The 19,205-nt window shown below is 40.1% G+C and overlaps 1 protein-coding gene, 1 long non-coding RNA gene and 1 pseudogene across 4 annotated transcripts in view; 2 read left to right on the forward strand and 1 right to left on the reverse strand.

Annotated features, from left to right (window-relative positions):
• The window catches only part of LOC137215416 (TBC1 domain family member 14-like), a 51,422-nt pseudogene extending 49,932 nt beyond the window's left edge, over positions 1-1,490 (forward strand).
• VAC14 (VAC14 component of PIKFYVE complex) overlaps positions 1-19,205 on the forward strand; it is a 207,416-nt gene that overhangs the window by 81,394 nt on the left and 106,817 nt on the right. The gene's annotated exons all lie outside the window — the stretch shown is intronic.
• LOC137215608 (uncharacterized) overlaps positions 1-19,205 on the reverse strand; it is an 88,509-nt gene that overhangs the window by 63,941 nt on the left and 5,363 nt on the right. The window contains exon 3 of one of the 2 annotated variants that reach the window (XR_010939346.1): positions 16,537-16,646. The exons of the other annotated variant lie outside the window; for it this stretch is intronic. This is a non-coding gene — a long non-coding RNA (uncharacterized lncRNA). Of the gene's footprint in view, positions 1-16,536; positions 16,647-19,205 lie in introns of those variants that run through there. 2 annotated transcript variants of the gene reach the window in all.

A 19,205-nucleotide genomic window follows, 5' to 3' on the forward strand; every position in this document is an offset into this window, starting at 1 on the left:
CCAGTATTTTCAGTGTACTTACAAAATGTCCATCACATTGAATGAAACACCACAAAACCAACTGCATTACACCTTTCATTTGCCCTGTGTGTATAATTAAATTCAATAAAATATAAAACTACAATGAAATCCTTCTACAACATTAGCAGGTCACCCTCAAACAACTTGACCTACACATGACTTGTCTAGCCAAGACAACCTATCTTTCACAAATCAATCCTCCCCTCTTCTCTCCCCATAATACTCCATAAGCAGCAACAACTAGGGAGAAAAAAAATATCTAGTAATAAAGAATCAGAAGTCCCTGCTATACATTCAGGAAATTCAAATGAAAACCTGATTGTAATCTTAAATATAACACTATTTATATTCAGGGAAAAGAAAGAAACAAGATATGTACCTTTTCTATCAAGAGATATTTCAGATGGCAAAAAGTTTCAGGTGGAAGAGAATATTAGATTATGATTTAAATAGTAATTCCTCGCCCCACCCGGCCACCAGAGCCAAGCCCAAGGTCCCGCCATGGAGCCCCACTCGCTCGCTGACTCGGGCCTGGAGCCGCCGGCCGCACGCCTCTGAGCCCCTCGGCGTTCTTGGAATATGAAAACAAGCCTGGACGACCTAGCAGGCCACCCTCACCAAAGCAGAATGTGAGGAAGAATATTGACTTTGAGCCTCTCTCCACCACCACTCATCCTGGAAGACAGACCAGCAAATCTCTCAGCAAAGCCAGCTGAAGAAGCTCAGTAACACAGGCAACAGTATGAAGAAACGGTGGTTCCAGCCAAAAAAATGAGAGTTGAAAGAAGCTCAGAGAAGGAAAAAGCAGCTAGAAGAAAGATGCAGATTAGAAGAAAGTATTGGAAACGCCATCCTCACTTGGAATAATGAGATTTTGCCTAACCGGTGGCAGGGAATCCCTCCCAGTGTGAGAGGCAAAGTCTGGAGCTTAGCCATTGTCAATGAGTTAAACATCACCCCGGAGCTCTCTGACATCTGTCTTGCCCAAGCCAAGGAGCAGGGGTGGTCCTTTAGTACGGGAGGCTCTGAAGTGGAGAATGAAGATGCTGGTTTTTCAGCAGAAGACAGAGAAGCCAGTCTGGAGTTTATTAAACTAGACATTTCCAGAACATTCCCTAATCTCTGCATTTTCCAGCAAGGTGGCCCGTATCACAACATGTTGCACAGCATTTTGGAAGCTTACACTTGTTACCGACCGGATGTGGGTTATGTTCAGGGAATGGCCTTCATAGCAGCCGTGTTGATCTTGAACTTACTGTAGATGCCTTCATTGCTTTTTCCAATCTTTTGAATAAACCCTGTCAAATGGCTTTTTTCCAAGTGGACCACGGCCTTATGTTGACTTATTCTGCTGCGTTTGAGGTATTTGTTGAAGAAAATTTGCCAAAATTATTTGCTCATGGGCTTCCCTGGTAGCGCAGTGGTTGGGAGTCTGCCTGCCGATGCAGGGGACACGGGGTCGTGCCCCGGTCTGGGAAGATCCCACATGCTGCGGAGCGGCTGGGCCCGTGAGCCATGGCTGCTAAGCCTGCGCGTCCGGAGGCTGTGCTCCGCGACGAGAGAGGCCACAACAGTGAGAGGCCCGCGTACCGCAAAAAAAAAATTAAAAAAATAAACAACAAAATTATTTGCTCATTTCAAGAAAAACAACTTAACTCCAAACATCTACCTAATTGATTGGCGACAAAAGGCTTACTTCTAGAAGGTAAAGTCCGAACGTCATCTGAAACAAGGCTCAGTCCCTTAAATAAAGCCGATTTGTCTGCACTGTAGACAAATCTTGGGAGCAAGCCTTTGGGACTCTCGGCGTTTGTTGCTTCTGTCCCAAACCCTGAGACTGTTCTGACACTGCTGAATTCTCGCTGGGAACAAGGTTTTGGAGGTGAGAGCTCATAGCTGAGGCCACAAGTGCTGGTGTCACTGTGGAATAGTACACACATCAGGCCATGAAGTGGCTGCTGGCGGGGGTGCTGGGCTGGCCTGTCTAGCTGTGCCAGGCAGGAGTGTTTGGGGCCTGCCTTAAAGGCCACCTTAATTTAACCAAAAAATGATTTCTCCACAACAGGAACACTCAACTCTTGCATAGGCTGTCCCTCTGCACCCCTGTTGGTGCACCTGTGCTGTAATTTGACTGTGAACCCTGACCTCGCAGACTCCCAGGCCTGGGGCCTGTGACCCCTGGGGAGGGGGTGTTAGGAGAGGATCACATGGGACCAGAGTCTTCAGCTTCTACCTTATCTATTTTAGGCCCCCAAGTTAGATTCTTATGATTCCAGGCTAAAGGGAAGTTTGGAAAACACTGTCCTAGAATAGTGTCTTTTAAACTTTTTTCACCCTGACTTGAAAAAGGAAATACATTTTATGTTGTGACCCCCTTGCAAAAAAAATAGTAATTCCTCATTTCATTTTAAAGGATACAAACCATTACATGTTATATGGTGATGAGATTTAACTACTCACTATTAACCGAGTAAAATTTGACTCATCTAGATCCAGCACCTATAAAATATATTAAAAACTGACATGATGTGACATGATGTGCATATATTACTTTCCCTGGTCATTTAATTGAGCTCTTGTCCTCCTGTTCTACAGGCAAGGAATTTCGTCCAGTTCTCACAACACTACCTTACAAATTTAGGTTACTGCTCACAAAAGGACAATGGACATCATTGAAAATCTCAGAGTAAAAAGTTCTGAAAACACTTTCCTCCACAAAAGCAAGGAGAACACTAGCAAAAACTGTCAAAATCAACTTTCTCAAAATGCTAGAAATTAACCAATGACTTGCAGCCATCTAGGGAATGATTATTCAAGGAAAAGAGCTGAATCTCAGTAAAAACAATGAGCTTTGTGGCATTTTAATTTCCCTGTGCTCATCTGCCCATCCCCAGGTACACAGGAATCTTGAAAAACAACAGCCACAACCAAGTCTGGCAGTCCAAGAAGTTGGAGTTCCCAGAGAAGGGTCATTATTGGACATGAAAGACTTCACATGTAAGGCTGTTATTATTGAACTTACTCAGAGCTCACCAGTACAAAAAGTGGTCTCCCCCCCCAAGACAATCTATCAAAACCAACCAGAGACAGTTGTTGAACATAACTCTTAAAACTCAACAATAAAAAAAGGAACCCATTAATAGACAGGCAAAAGATCTTAACAGATATCTCACCAAAGAAAATAAACAGATGGAATAAAAGCATATGAGAAGATGCTTAACATGATAATGCATTAGGGAATTGCAAATGAAAACAATTAGAAATCACTATATACCTATAAGAATGCCAAAAATCCAAAACATTAATAACACCAAATGCTGGTGTAGATGTGGAGCAACAGGAACGTTCATTCGTTGCTGGTAGAAATGCAAAATGGCACAGCAACTTTGGAAGATACTTCGGCAGTTTTTCTTTTTATAAAACTAAAATACTCGTACCATAAGACCCAGCAATTGTGCTCCTTGATATTTACCCAAAGGAACTGAAAACTCACATCCACACAAAGCTTGCACATGGATGCTCATAGCAGCTTGATTCACAATTGCCAAAACTTGGAAGCAAGCAAGATGCGCTTCAGCAGGTGGACAGATGAATTGTGGTACATCAATACAATGAAATTTTATTCAAGGCTTAAACGAAATGTCTTTTCATAGCATGACAGCTCATGTTGAAACCTTAAATGCATACTACTAAGTGAAAGAAACCAATGTGAAAAGGCTACATACTATATGATTTCAACCATATGATATTCTGCAGAGGTAAAACTATGAAGACAATAAAAAGATCAGAAGTTGCCAGAGGTTGGGGGATGGGGTGAGAAGGATGAATCAACAGAGCACAGAGGATTTTTAGGGCCGTGAAACTATTCTGTATGATACTAAAATGGTGAATATATGTCATTGTCCTTGTGTCAAAACCCATGAAATACAAAACGCCAAGAGTGAACACCAGGACTTCCCTGGCAGTACAATGGTTAAGACTTCACTTTCCAATGCAGGGGGTGTGGATTTGATCCCTGGTCAGGAAGCTAAGATCCCACATGCCTCCTGGCCAAAAAACCAAAACATAAAATAGAACAATATTGTAACAAATTCAATAAAGACTTTAAAAACGGTCCACATCAAAAATAACTTAAAAAAAAAAAGAGTGGACACAAACTGTAAACTATGGACTTTGAGTGATAATGATGAGTCAATGTAGGTTCATCAATCAAAGCAAATGTACGCTGGGTGCAGGATGTTGACAGTGAGGAGGCTGTGCATATGTGGAAACACAGGGTATATGGGAACTCTGTATGTTCCACTCAGTTAATAATACCAAACAATTAAGGAAGAAGTAGCATTAACTCCTCACAGACTTTTTTTTTTTTAAATAAAAAGGACGAAACACTTTCCATCTCACTTTATGACACCAACAATACCAAAATCATACAAAGCCACTACAGGGGAAAAGAAAATTAGAGAACCACAATATTCTCCCAAAATTAGCCATAAACATTCTTAACAAAACATAGGAAATCTGACTTGGCAATATCAAAATAATTATAGTAATAATAACACATAATAATGGAGTTTATTCCAGCTATGCAAAGTAGGCTTCACAGTTAAAAATCAACGTAATTCTCCTTATTAATGGAATAAAGAAGAAAATCATCTGATAACCTCAACTGATACAGAAAACCACTCAACAGAATTCAACATCTCTTAGTGATGAAAACTCTCAGCAAAATAGGGAATGAAAGGGAATTTCCTCAACCTGATGAAGAACAACTATGAAACAGCTGTAGTTTTCATCATACTTAATGGAGACAGACTGAACATTTTATCGCCAAGACCAGGAATAAGGCAAAGATGTACCGTCACTTCTATTAAACATCATATTGAAGGTCCAAGATGATGCAATAAAGGTAGATAGATAGATAGATAAAAGACATATATATTGGAAAGAAGTAAAACATCACAGATAAATTTTTTTTTTTCTTTTTTGCGGTACGCATGCCTCTCACTGTTGTGGGCCTCTCCCGTTGCGGAGCACAGACTCTGCACATGCAGGCTCAGCGGCCATGGCTCACGGGCCTAGCTGCTCCACGGCATGTGGGATCTTCCCGGATCGGGGCACGACCCGTGTCCCCTGCATTGGCAGGCAGACTCTCAACCACTGCGCCACCAGGGAAACCTGAAAGCATTCTTAAATACTAGCAATTAGCAAAAAATTAAAGGAAAACAAAATTTGCAATATTATCAAGAAAAATGAACTACTCTGGGATGAATTTAACAAAATTTCTGCAAGACCTATACAAGAAAAACAACAAAACACTACTGAGAGAATTTAAAGATGATGCAAACAAATCAAAGATACCACATGACTGAAAAACTCATATTTCTTACTGAGATAATTACCAACTTATTGGTCTAACACAGATTCAGGGTACTCCCAAACAGGTTTTTGTAGAAATTGACAAGTTGATTCTAAAACTTACAAGGGAAAGGGCCAACAATCACCAAGATGTCTTAAAGAAACATAAAAAGCTAAAAGAGTGACACTGAAAGGATCTAGATGGTGGAGTAGAAGGACATGCTTTCACTCCCTCTTGTGAGAACACCACAATCACAACTAACTGCTGAACAATCATCGACAGGAAGACACTGGAACTCACGAAGAAAGATACCCCACATCCAAAGACAAGGAGAAGCCACGTAAGACGGTAGGAGGGGCACAATCACAATAAAATCAAAACCCGTAACTGATGGCTGTATGACTCACAAACTGGAGAACACTCAGACCACAGAACTCGACCCACTGGAGTGAAGGTCCTGAGCCTCACATGAAGCTGCCCAACCTGAGGGTCCGGCAACAGGAGGAGAAATTCCTAGAGTATCAGACTTTGAAGACTAGTGGGATTTGATTGCAGCACTTTGACAGGACTGGGGGAAACAGAGACTCCACTCTTGGGGGGCACACACAAAGTAGTGTGCGCATTGGGACGCAGGGGAAGGAGTGGTGACTCTATAGGAGACTGAACCACACCTACCTGCTGCTGTTGGAGGGTCTCCTGCAGAGTCAGGGGGTGGCTGTGGCTCACTGTGAGGACAAGGACACTGGCAGCAGAAGTTCTGGAAAGTACTCCTTGGCGTGAGCCCTCCCAGAGTCCACCATTAGCCCCACCAAAGAGCCTGGGTAGGCTCCAGTGTTGGCTCGCTTCAGGCCAAACAACCAACAGGGAGGAAACCCAGCCCCACCCATCAGCAGACAAGAGGATAAAGTTTTACTGAGCTCTGCCCACCAGAGCAACACCCAGCTCTACCCACCACCAGTCCCTCCCACCAGGAAACTTGCACAAGCCTCTTAGATAGCCTCATCCACCAGAGGACAGAGAGCAGAAGCAAGAACTACCATCCTGCAGCCTGTGGAAGGAAAACCACATTCACAGAAAGACAAGATGAAAAGGCAGAGGGCTATGTACCAGATGAAGGAACAAAATAAAACCCCAGAAAAACAACTAAATGAAGTGGAAATAGGTAACCTACCAGAAAAAGTATTCAGAATAATGATAGTGAAGATGATCCAGGACCTTGGAAAAAGAATGGAGGCAAAGATCGAGAAGATGCAAGAAGTGTTTAACAAAGATCTACAAGAATTAAAGAACAAACAAACAGAGATGAACAATACAATAATGAAATGAAAAATACACTAGAAGGAATCAATAGCAGAATAACTGAGGCAGAGAACAGATAAGAGACCTGGAAGACAGGTTGGTGGAATTCACTGCTGCGGAACAGAATAAATAAAAAAGAATGAAAAGAAATGAAGACAGCCTAAGAAACCTCTGGGACAACATTAAAGCCAACAACATTCGCATTATAGGGGTCACAGAAGGAGAAGAGAGAGAAAGGACCCAAGAAAATATTTGAAGAGATTATAGTCGAAAATTTCCCTAACATGGGAAAGGAAATAGACACCCAAGTCCAGGAAGTGCAGAGTCCCATACAGGATAAACACAAGGAGAAACACAACGAGACACATACAAATCAAATTGACAAAAATTAAAGACAAAGAAAAATTATTGAAAGCAGCAAGGGAAAATCGACAAATAACATAGAAGGGAACTCCCATAAGGTTAACAGCTGATTTCTCAGCAGAAAGTCTACAAGCCAGAAGAGAGTGGCATGATATACTTAAAGTGATGAAAGAGAAGAACCTACAACCAAGATTACTCTACCTGGCAAGGATCTCATTCAGAGTCAATGGAGAAATCAAAAGCTTTACAGACAAGCAAAAGCTAAGAGAATTCAGCACCACCAAACCAACTCTACAACAAATGTTAAAGGAACTTCTCTAAGTGGCAAACACAAGAGAATAAAAGGACTTACGAAAACAAACCCAAAACAATAAAGAAAATGGTAATAGGAACATACATATCGGTAATTACCTTAAAAGTGAATGGATTCAATGCTCCAACCAAAAGACACAGGCTCAGTGAATGCATAGAAAAACAAGACCCGGGCTTCCCTGGTGGCGCAGGGGTTGAGAGTCCACCTGCCGATGCAGGGGACACAGGTTCATGCCACAGTCCGGGAAGATCCCACATGCCGCAGAGCGGCTGGGCCCATGAGCCATGGCCGCTGAGCCTGCGCGTCTGGAGCCTGTGCTCTGCAACGGGAGAGGCCACAACAGTGAGAGGCCCGCGTACCGCAAAAACAAAAAAAAAACAAGACCCATATATATGCTGTCTACAAGAGACCCACTTCAGACCTAGGGACACATACAGACTGAAAGTGAGGGGATGAAAAAAATATTCCATGCAAATGGAAATCGAAAGAAGGCTTGAGTAGCAATACTCATATCAAATAAAATAGACTTTAAAATAAAGAATGTTATAAGAGACAAGAAAGGACACTAAATAATGATCAGGGATCAATCCAAGAAGAAGATATAACAATTATAAATATATATGCACCCAACATAGGAGCACCTCAATACATAAGGCAACTGCTAACAGCTATAAAAGAGGAAATCGACAGTAACACAATAATAGTGGGAGATTTTAACACCTCACTTACACCAATGGACAGATCATCCAAACAGAAAATTAATAAGGAAACATAGGCTTTCATGACACAATAGACCAGATAAGATGTAATTGATATTTATAGGACATTCCATCCAAAAACAGCAGACTACACTTTTTTCTCAAGTGCGCACAGAATATTCTCCAGGACAGATCACATCTTGGGTCACAAATCAAGCCTCAGTAAATTTAAGAAAATTGAAATCATATCAAGCATCTTTTCTGACCACAATGCTATGAGACTAGAAATCAATTACAGGGAAAAAAACGTAAAAAACACAAACACATGGAGCCTAAACAATACGTTACTAAATAACCAAGAGATCACTGAAGAAATCAAAGAGGAAATCAAAAAATACCTAGAGACAAATGACAATGAAAACACGACGATCCAAAATCTATGGGATGCAGCAAAAGCAGTGCTAAGAGGGAAGTTTATAGCTATACAAGCCCACCTCAAGAAACAAGAAAAATCTCAAATAAACAATCTAACCTTACACCGAAAGCACCTAGAGAAAGAAGAACAAACAAAACCCAAAGTAAGCAGAAGGAAAGAAATCATAAAGATTAGAGCAGAAATAAAAGAAATAGAAATAAAGAAAACAATAGCAAAGATCAATAAAACTAAAAGATGGTTCTTTGAGAAGATAAACAAAATTCATAAACCATTAGCCAGACTCATCAAGAAAAAGAGGGAGGGCTTCCCTGGTGGCGCAGTGGTTGAGAGTCCACCTGCCGATGCAGGGGACATGGGTTCGTGCCCCGGTCCAGGAAGATCCCACATGCCGCAGAGCGGCTGCACCCATGAGCCATGGCCGCTGAGCCTGCGCGTCCGGAGCCTGTGCTCCGCAACGCGAGAGGCCACAACAGTGAGAGGCCCACGTACGGCAAAAAAAAAAAAAAAAAAGAAAAGGAAAAAAAAGAAAAAGAGGGAGAGGACTCAAATCAATAAAATTAGAAATGGAAGAGAAGAAGTTACAACAGACACCGCAGAAATACAAAGCACCCTAAGAGATTACTACAAGCAACTCTATGACAATAAAATGGACAACCTGGAAGAAATGGACAAATCCTTAGAAAGGTATAACCTCCCAAGACTGAACAGGAAGAAACAGACTAATGACAAATAATGAAATTGAAACTGTGATTAAAAATCTTCCAACAAACAAAAGTCCAGGACCAGATGGCTTCACAGGTGAATTCTATCAAACATTTACAGAAGAGCTAACACCCATCCTTCTCAAACTCTTCCAAAAAATTTTAGAGGAAGGAACACTCCCAAACTCATTCTATGAGGCCACCATCACCCTGATACCAAAACCAGACAAAGACACTACAGAAAAAGAAAATTACAGACCAATATCACTGATGAATATAGACGCAAAAATCCTCAACCAAATACTAGCAAACAGAATCCAACAACACACTAAAAAGATCATACACCATGATCAAGTGGGATTTATCCCAGGGATGCAGGGATTCTTCAACATACGCAAATCAATCAATGTGATACACCGTATTAACAAACTGAAGAATTAAAAACCATATGATCATCTCAATAGATGCAGAAAAAACTTTTGACAAAATTCAACCCCCATTTATTATAAAAACTCTCCAGAAAGTGGGCATAGAGGGAACCTACCTCAACATAGCGCGTCCGGAGCATGTGCTCCACAATGGGAGAGGCCACAGTAGTGAGAGGCCCGCGTACCGCAAAAAAAAAAATGCACAGAAATCTCTTGCATTCCTATACATTAATGATGAAAAATCTGAAAGAGAAATTAAGAAAACACTGCCATTTACCATTGTAACAAAAAGAATAAAATACCTAGGAATAAACCTACTTATGGAGACAAAAGACCTGTATGCAGAAAACTATAAGACTCTGTTGAAAGAAATTAAAGATGATACCAACAGATGGAGAGATATACCATGTTCTTGGATTGGAAGACTCAATATTGTGAAAATGACTATACTACCCAAAGCAATCTACAGATTAAATGCAATCCCTATCAAATTACCAATGGCATTATTTACATAATTAGAACAAAAAATCTTAAAATTTGTATGGAGACACAAAAGACCCCAAATAGCCAAAGCAGTCTTGAGGGAAAAAAACGAAGCTGGAGGAATCAGACTGCCTGACTTCAGGCTCTACTACAAAGATACAGTAATCAAGACAATACGGTACTGACACAAAAACAGAAACATAGATCAATAGAAAAGGATAGAAAGCCCAGAGATAGACCCATGCACCTGTGGTCAACTAATCTATGACAAAGGAGGCAAGGATATACAATGGAGAAAAGACAGTCTCTTCAATAAGTGGTGCTGGGAAAACTGGACAGCTACATGTAAAAGAATGAAATTAGAACACTCCCTAACACCATACATAAAAATAAACTCAAAATGAATTACAGACCTAAATGTTAGACTGGACACTATAAAACTCTAAGAGAAGACCATAGGAAAACCACTCTTTGACATAAATCACAGCAAGATCTTTTTTGATCCACCTCCTAGAGTAATGGAAATAAAACCAAGAATAAACGGGACCTAATGAAACTTAAAAGCTTTTGCAAAGCAAAGGAAACTACAGACAAGACGAAAAGACAACCCTCAGAATGGGAGAAAATATTTGCAAATGAATCAACGGACAAAGGATTAATCTCCAAAATATATAAACAGCTCATGCAGCTCAATATTAAAAAAACAAACAACCCAATCAAAAAATGGGCAGAAGACCTAAATAGACATTTCTCCGAACAGGACATACAGATGGCCAAGAAGTACATGAAAAGCTGCTCAACATCACTAATTATTAGAGAAATGCAAATCAAAACTACAATGAGGTCTCACTTCACACCAGTTAGAATGGACATCATCAGGAAATCTACAAACAACAAATGCCGGAGAGGGTGTGGAGAAAAGGGAACCCTCTTGCACTGTTGGTGGGAATGTCAATTGATACAGCCACTGTGGAGAACAGTATGGAGACTCCTTAAAAAACTAAAAATAGAATTACCGTATGACCCAGCAATCCTACTACTGGGCATATACCCAGAGAAAACCATAATTCAAAAAGACACATGCACCCTAGTGTTCATTGCAGCACTATTTACAATAGCCAAGTCATGGAAGCAACCTAAATGCCCATCAACAGACAAATAGATAAAGAAGATATGGTGCATATATACAATGGAATATTACTCAGCCATAAAAAGGAATGAAATTGGGTCATTTGTATAGATGTGGATGAATCTAGAGACTGTCATACAGAGTGAAGTAAGTCAGAAAGAGAAAAACAAATATCATATATTAACGCATATATGTGGAACCTAGAAAAATGGTACAGATGAACCGGTTTGCAGGGCAAAAATTGAGACACAGATGTAGAGAACAAACGTATAAACACCAAGGGGGGAAAGCAGTGGCGGGTGGGAGTGGTGGTGTGATGAACTGGGAGACAGGGATTGACATGTATACACTGATGTGTATAAAATGGATGACTAATAATAAATAAAAGAGGGACACTACTAGATATTAAGTATTACAGACTTAGAGAATTATTATACCTAATTTCAAAACAGTATATGGCAGCAGCATAAGGGATAGCCATATAAATCAGCAGAATAGTGAGTCCAGGAATAGAATAATGCACATTAGGTTGATTGATTCTCAAGAAAGGTGCCGAGGTATTTCAGAACTTCCTTCAGCATTCCTTATAGTGAAGACCTGCAGGCAGAAAATTCTCTAAGTTTTTACTTATCTAAAACATGCTTTATTTGGGGACTTCGCTGGTGGTCCAGTGGTTAAGACTCTGCGCTTACCCTGCAGGGGGCACGGGTTCAATCCCTGGTCAGGGAACTAAGATCCCATATGCTATGTGGCACAGCCAAAAAAATAAATAAAGCATGCTTTATTTGACCTTCATTCTCAAAAGATATTTTTGCTGAAGAGAGAATGAAGGTTTACAAGGGTTTGGTTTGGTTTTTTTTTTTTTCCTTCTCAATACTTTAAAGACATCATTCCTTTGGTTTCTGGCCTCTGCTGTTTATGAGAAAAATGAATGCCAATTCATACTGTTCTGTTCTATAAGTAATGTGTCATTTTACCCTAGATGCTTTAAATATTTTCTCTTAATCTTGGTTTTCAAACAGTTTGACTACAATCTCAAGCCTTGCTGTCATTTTGTTTGTATTTGCCCTGCTTTTTGTTGCACTCTGTAAATTTATGTCTTTCACCTCATTTAGTAAATTTTCATTGTCTCTTCATATTCTTATTATTGTTTTGCCCCTCTTTTGGCCTCTTATTCTGGCACTCAAATTAGGTGTGTATTAGATATCTTGATATTGTTCCATGTGTCACTGAGGCTCTGTTCACTTTTTTTTTAATTGGAGTATAGTTGATTTACAATGTCATGTTAGTTTCAGGTATACAGCACAGTGATTCAGATTAATATACATACATATATATGTGTATACATTTCTTTTTCAGATTCTTTTCCCTTATACAAAATACTGAGTATAGTTCCCATCTGTTCACTTTTGATTAGTCTTTTTTCTGTTGTCTTCACATTGGATCTATTGGTCTGTCTCCAAGTTCACTAACTCTCCTGTTACGTGAATCTGCTGTTAAGCACATCTACTGATTTGGGGGGTGGGGGGTGCTGTTTTTTTCAACTCTAGAATTCCCCACCACTTTTTTTTTTTTTAATAAATGTATTTATTTATCTATCTTTGCCTGAGTTGGGTCTTTGTTGCTGAGCGCAGGCTTTCTCTAGTTGCCCTGAGCGGGGGCTACCCTTCGTTGTGGTGCGCAGGCTTCTCATTGTGGTGGCTTCTCTTGTTGCGAAGCACGGGTTCTAGGTGCACAGGCTTCAGTAGTTGTGGTGCACAGACTTAACTGCTCCACAGCATGTGGGATCTTCCTAGACCAGGGTTCAAACCTGTGTCCCCTACATTGGCAGTCAGGTTCTTAACCACTGCGCCACCAGGGAAGTCCCACACCACTTCTTAAAAATAGTTTCTACTTCTCTGGTGAGATTTCCTATTTCTTAATTTATCACAACAAATTTCCCTTTATATTATTGAGCATACTTCTGATGTCTGCTTCTGATGTCTGATGTCTGAGCCTGCGTGTCCAGAGCCTGTGCTCTGCAACGGGAGAGTCCACAACAGTGAGAGGCCCGCGTACCGCAAAAAAAAAAAAATTAACACAAAATAGATCAGAGATCTAAATACAAAAGCTGAAACTATAAATCCCAGAAAGAAAATCTTTGTGACCTTGAGGTAGACAAAGATTTCTTATGACACAAAATGCATCAATCATGAAATTATAAACGGATAAACTGGACTTCATCAAAATTAAAAACTTCTCCTCTAGAACAGACATCATTAAACAATGAAAATGCAAGTCTCAGACTAGAAGATATTCTGAACATGTGTAATTGACCAAGTACTTTTATACAGAATATATAAGGAACTTTTTTTTTTTTTTTGGCGGTACGTGGGCCTCTCACTGCTGTGGCCTCTCCCGTTGCGGAGCACAGGCTCCGGACGCGCAGGCCCAGCAGCCATGGCCCACGGGCCCAGCCACTCCGCGGCATGTGGGATCCTCCCGGACCGGGGCACGAACCCGCGTCCCCTGCATCGGCAGGCGGACTCTCAACCACTGCGCCACCAGGGAAGCCCCTAAGGAACTTTTATATCTCAATAAAAAGAAGACAAGCCAGTTCTTAAATTGGCAAAAGATTTGGAAAGACACATCCTGAACACTACCTGAATACCCAATGAACACATAAAAAAATGGTCAATGTCATTAGACACCAGTAAAGTACAAATTAAAACCACAAAGAGATGTAAATATCCACTAGAACAGTTAAAATTCAAATAATTAATAGTTCCAAGTGTTGACAAGGATATGGAGAATTGCAACTCTCATACATTCCCGAAGGGAACATAAAATCATATAAATACTTTGGAAAACAGTTTGACAGTTTCTTATAAAATTGAACAATTACTGTGTGATCCAGCAATTCCACTTCCTAGATACTTAACCCAAAGATTGCATACAAATGTTCACAGCAGCTTTATTTATAATGGCTTCAAACTGGAAACAATCCAAATGTCAATCAACGTATGAATGGATAAATTATAATATATAAATATAGATACAGAAACACCAGGGAATTCCTTGGTGGTCCAGTGGTTAGGACTCTGCGCTTCCACTGCAGGGGGCACAGGTTCCATCCCTGGGTGGGGAACTAATATCCCGCAACACATGCGGCGCAGCAAAAAAAAAGAATTTCATTCCATAGAAATACCATAATACTGATGCACACTAAAATAGGAGTTAATGTCAAAAACATAATACTAAGAAACCAGATACAAAACAGTACATACTGTATAATTTCATTTATATGACATTAGAGAAAGTCAAAACAAATCTATAAAGTCAAAAAGCACAATAGTGGTTGCCTAGGGTTGGAGGGGAAGGGATAGAAAATGACTGAAAATGGGACAAGAGAACTTACTGGGGTAAAGGGAGAGAATGGGGAAGAAGCTATATCTGAGAAGAACTGATCAAGAATTTTACAAAACTGGTAAAAATATATCAAGCCATGATTCAACCCTACAAAAGGATAAAGAGTATGCATTATAAAAAATATATAAGCCTAGGCACATCATAATAAAACTACTGAAAATCTAAAAGAGAAAGGCTTAAACGGAGTCCAAGAGGTAAGTTCCTTTTAAAGGTGTAGAAGTAAGTCTGATAGCTAACTTGTAAGGAAAAACAGTAGAGACCAGAAGACTATTGGTTTTCCCATCCCTTTGAGGGTGTAATTCCAACTATCGATCCATAACTGACAAAACTACCCTTCATCAATGGAGGTGAAATGAAGACTTTTTTCAGATATATGAAAAATTATGAGACTCTGTCCGCAACAAATCCATATTCAAATAAATACTGAAGGGCATTCTTCAGGCAGAAGGAAAATGATCCCACCAATGGAAGGTAGGAGAGGAAGGAATGAAAAGTCACAAAAAAAAGGTGAATCTACAATAACGGTAACGTCATAGGGGATTTTAAACATCTAGAAAATTAAAATATAAAATAATAGCAAAATATGAAAACATGAGTGTAAATGTAAGGCAATGACAGATTTGATAAATCAAGAATATAGAACAGAGGGGGGAAATGAAATTATTTTAAAAATCAATCCAACAAAAAGCAAAAAAGAAAAAAAATGAGACAAATAATAAGATGGTAAATATCAAATCAACATATTTTTAATTGTTAATATGTTAGTAATTATATTAAAAAAAGAAGGGCCAGGGACTTCCCTGGTGGTCCAGTGGGTAAGACTCGGCATTCCCAATGCAGGGGGCCCAGGTTCTATCCCTGGTCGGGGAACAAGATCCCACATGCATGCCACAACTAAGAGTCTGCATGCCACAACTAAAAGATCCCGCATGCCGCAACTAAGACCTGGCACACCCAAAATAAATAAATAAATTTAAAAAAAAAAAAGAAGGGCCAATTGCAGGGATCTGATTTCTAACCACTTGACTCTTCAGGACCCCAAGACCTCATCTCTTGAGGCTGTATGCCTCTAAAACTCAAGCCTCGGGACTTGCCTGGTGGCACAGTGGTTAAGAATCCGCCTGCCAATGCAGGGGACACGGGTTCGATCCCTGGTCCAGAAAGATCCCACATGCCGTGAAGCAACTAAGCCCATTCGGCCCAACTACTGAGCCTGCACTCTAGAGCCCACGAGCCACGACTACTGAAGCCTGCACCCCTAGAGCCTGTGCTCCGCAACAAGAGAAGCCACCGCTTGCCACAGCTAGAGAAAGCCCGTGCACAGCAACGAAGACCCAATGCAGCCAAAAATAAATTAATTAAAAAAAAACAAAAGTCAAGCCTCTTTATTACTGAGACCTGTATCTCCTTACTCTCAGTATAGCAATTTGATCAGCCTGCAGGCTTACTGCTCTTTTCTTCCAGCACTTTGTTTCTGGACCCTGGGGACTTTACTTTTTTATATATATGTTTGTAGGAGAGGGTATTTTACGTTATCTTTTCCTCCATTATGCAAAAACAAAAAATCTTACCTGCCCAGTGTTCTTCTTTTAATTTATGTCTCACCAAGCAAGCACAGTAGTCATTTGCATTTTAAAGTATTTTATTGCTAATTGCTGTAGGGAACTAGGCAGTGACTAGCAAAAGTAATGAAGATGAAGAATGTATTAGGACAGCAATGACAAATTACCATACAAACTGAGAGGTTTAAAACAACAGAAATTTATCCTCTCTCAGTTCTGGAGATTAGAAGTCTGAAATCAAGGTAGCAGCAGGGCCATGCTCCCTCTGAGGACTTGAGAGAAGGCTCCCTCTTTCCCTCTTCTTAGTTTCTAGTGGTTGCCGAAAATCCTTTGTGTTCTTTGGTTTGCAGCTGCATAATTCCAATCTGTTTCCATCATCACATGGCCAGAATCTTCCCTCAGTGTGTGTGTGCTCTCTGTGTCTCTATTCAAATCTCCTTCTTCTTTCTCTTATAAAGATACCAGACACCGGATCAGGACCCACCCTAATCCAGTATGACCTCATCTTAACTTGGATAAAATCTTCAAAAACCTTATTTCCAAATAAAATCATATTCACAAATAACAAGGGTCAAAGACTTAAACATGTTTTGGGGCGGGGGGGACACAATTCAACCCACACCAGAGACTGTCTCTAAATTTAAGAAGCTGTACAGAGTTCTAATAATTTCTATCCATATTCTGCAGGTCTGGGTTTCTGGAAGTCCCTTGGGCCTCCTGTTTGCTTCATTTCTCTGTGAGTAGTGCTTTTTAAATGACCCTAGCACTCTGAATTTACAACTCCTATAAAGCTCTCTCTACAAAAATTTATCTTTCCAGGTAACAGGCTTGATGGTGTAGTTAGAATAAATTCCTATCCTCCTTGAGGGCAGGGATCAAACCTTTATAATTCCCTAAAACCAGAATAGGGACTGATACCAATAAACTAGAAACCATTCAAGTTACCCTCGTTTCAGCTGTGTTATCTGTTTTTCATGGGACCTCCTGATTAGGTGATTACCTTTTAACTGAGCTCCTCTGCCATGTAAGAAAGATCTCCTTATGGCTTTTCCTCACACCCCACATCCTTGTTTTCCTCCGAGACTACTTGATTGACTTCTGAGAGCAGAACCACTTTACAAAATATGCATTAGTGAAATTGCTTTCAGGTCATCATGCTTTACATTTTTGCTTGGTGTAGTATTTCCAAAGGAAACCACAACTTCTTTAAAAGAAGTTATATGATTACGACTTCGTGAATGCAAATCAGTCTTCCCCCAATATCCTTTTCTCAAGTGGTCGTTATCTATCCTCAGTGGTACATTAGCTATTGTGCTTTTTTTTTTATTAGAGTCGTCAGGGCTTATTTTATTTCATTTTATTTTATTTTTTCGGCCGCGCATGCCGCATCTTCGTTCCCCGACCAGGGATTGAACCCGCCTCCCCTGCACTGGAAGCATGGAGTCTTAACCACTGGACTGCCAGGGAAGTCCCTGTGCTCTTTTGTAAGGAGAAAAATTTTACCTTATTTATTCCTTCCAGGTTCTACCTCCATTTTGTTGTGTCCTTTGTATTTTCTTATAAAAATTATTTGAGGGGGCTTCCCTGGTGGTGCAGTGGTAGGGGGTCCGCCTGCCAATGCAGGGGGCGTGGGTTCGTGCCCCGGTCCAGGGGGATCCCGCGTGCCGCAGGGCGGCTGGGCCCGTGGGCCGTGGCCGCTGGGCCTGCGCGTCCAGAGCCTGTGCTCCGCGGCGGGAGAGGCCACAGCGGTGAGAGGCCCGCGTACCGCAAAAAAAAATAAAATAAAATAAAAATTATTTGAAATATTCTAAAAGCAAAAATCAAGTAAAACTAACTCCTATATACCTATCATACAGCTTAAGAAATAACACATTGCCAAATACAGCTTAAACACACTATAAATTCTTCCTTAATGACATTCTTCCTCTCTTGCCCTCCTCCACTACAAGTAAATGCCACTAGTTATCTCCACAACTAATTACTACCTGGAAACTGATGTTTATGATCCCCATGTTCAATTTTATACTTTTAATAAATTATATTGTGTTCTACAACATATTTTTAAACTTTAATTTGGTATTATACCTGTTAGAGATTACTCTGCAATCTTTTTTTTGCTCAAACTATGACTGTGAGGTTCATCATACTGATACATATTTCACTTCATTATTTTAATACCTTCTTCACTTTTTCATTCTGAGAGTATGCAACCATTCCTATATTCATTCGTCTACTGATGGACATTAAGTTAGTTTCCATGTATTTGCAATTATAAACAATGCTATTTGAATAACCCATAAATGGATCACAACTAGTAGTTTTTTCCCTTTCTTTGAACAGCCTTATTGAGATATAATTCACATACCAGAAAATTTGCCTTTTAAATTGCACAGTTCAGTAGTTTTAGAATATTCACAACCTAAGCAGCCATCACAAGTATCTAATTCCAAATATTTTCATCATGACCCCAAAACCCCATGTCTACTCCAAAAAAAAAAAAACCCCATACCCACTCCCCATTCTCCCCTGTCCCAGTGCCTGGCAACCACTAATTTACATTCTGTCTCTATGGATTGCCTATTCTGGATATTTTATGTAACCAGACTCATACAGTATGTGGCCTTTTGTGACTGGCTTCTTTCGCTAAGCATACGTCTTCAAGGTCCATCCATGTTGTAGCATGTACATTAATCTGATTGTAGTGATGATTTAATGGGTGTATCCATATGCCAAAACATATCAAACTATGAATTAATTATATGTAATTTGCTGTAGTTAATTATAACACAATAAAGCTGCCCAAAAAATAGGCAAAAGATTTTAATAATGCTCCACCAAAGGAGATATACATATAGAAAATAAATACATGAAAGATGCTCTACATCATTGGTCCTCAGAGAAATGCAATTAAAACTACAATGAGGGAATTCCCTTGTGGTCCAGTGGTTAAGAATTCGCCTTCCAATGTAGGGGATGTGGGTTCGATCCCTGGCTGGGGAACTAAGATC

The sequence above is a fragment of the Pseudorca crassidens genome, chromosome 20 (assembly GCF_039906515.1).
Source record: "Pseudorca crassidens isolate mPseCra1 chromosome 20, mPseCra1.hap1, whole genome shotgun sequence".
NCBI classification, from domain to species: Eukaryota; Metazoa; Chordata; class Mammalia; order Artiodactyla; family Delphinidae; genus Pseudorca; species Pseudorca crassidens.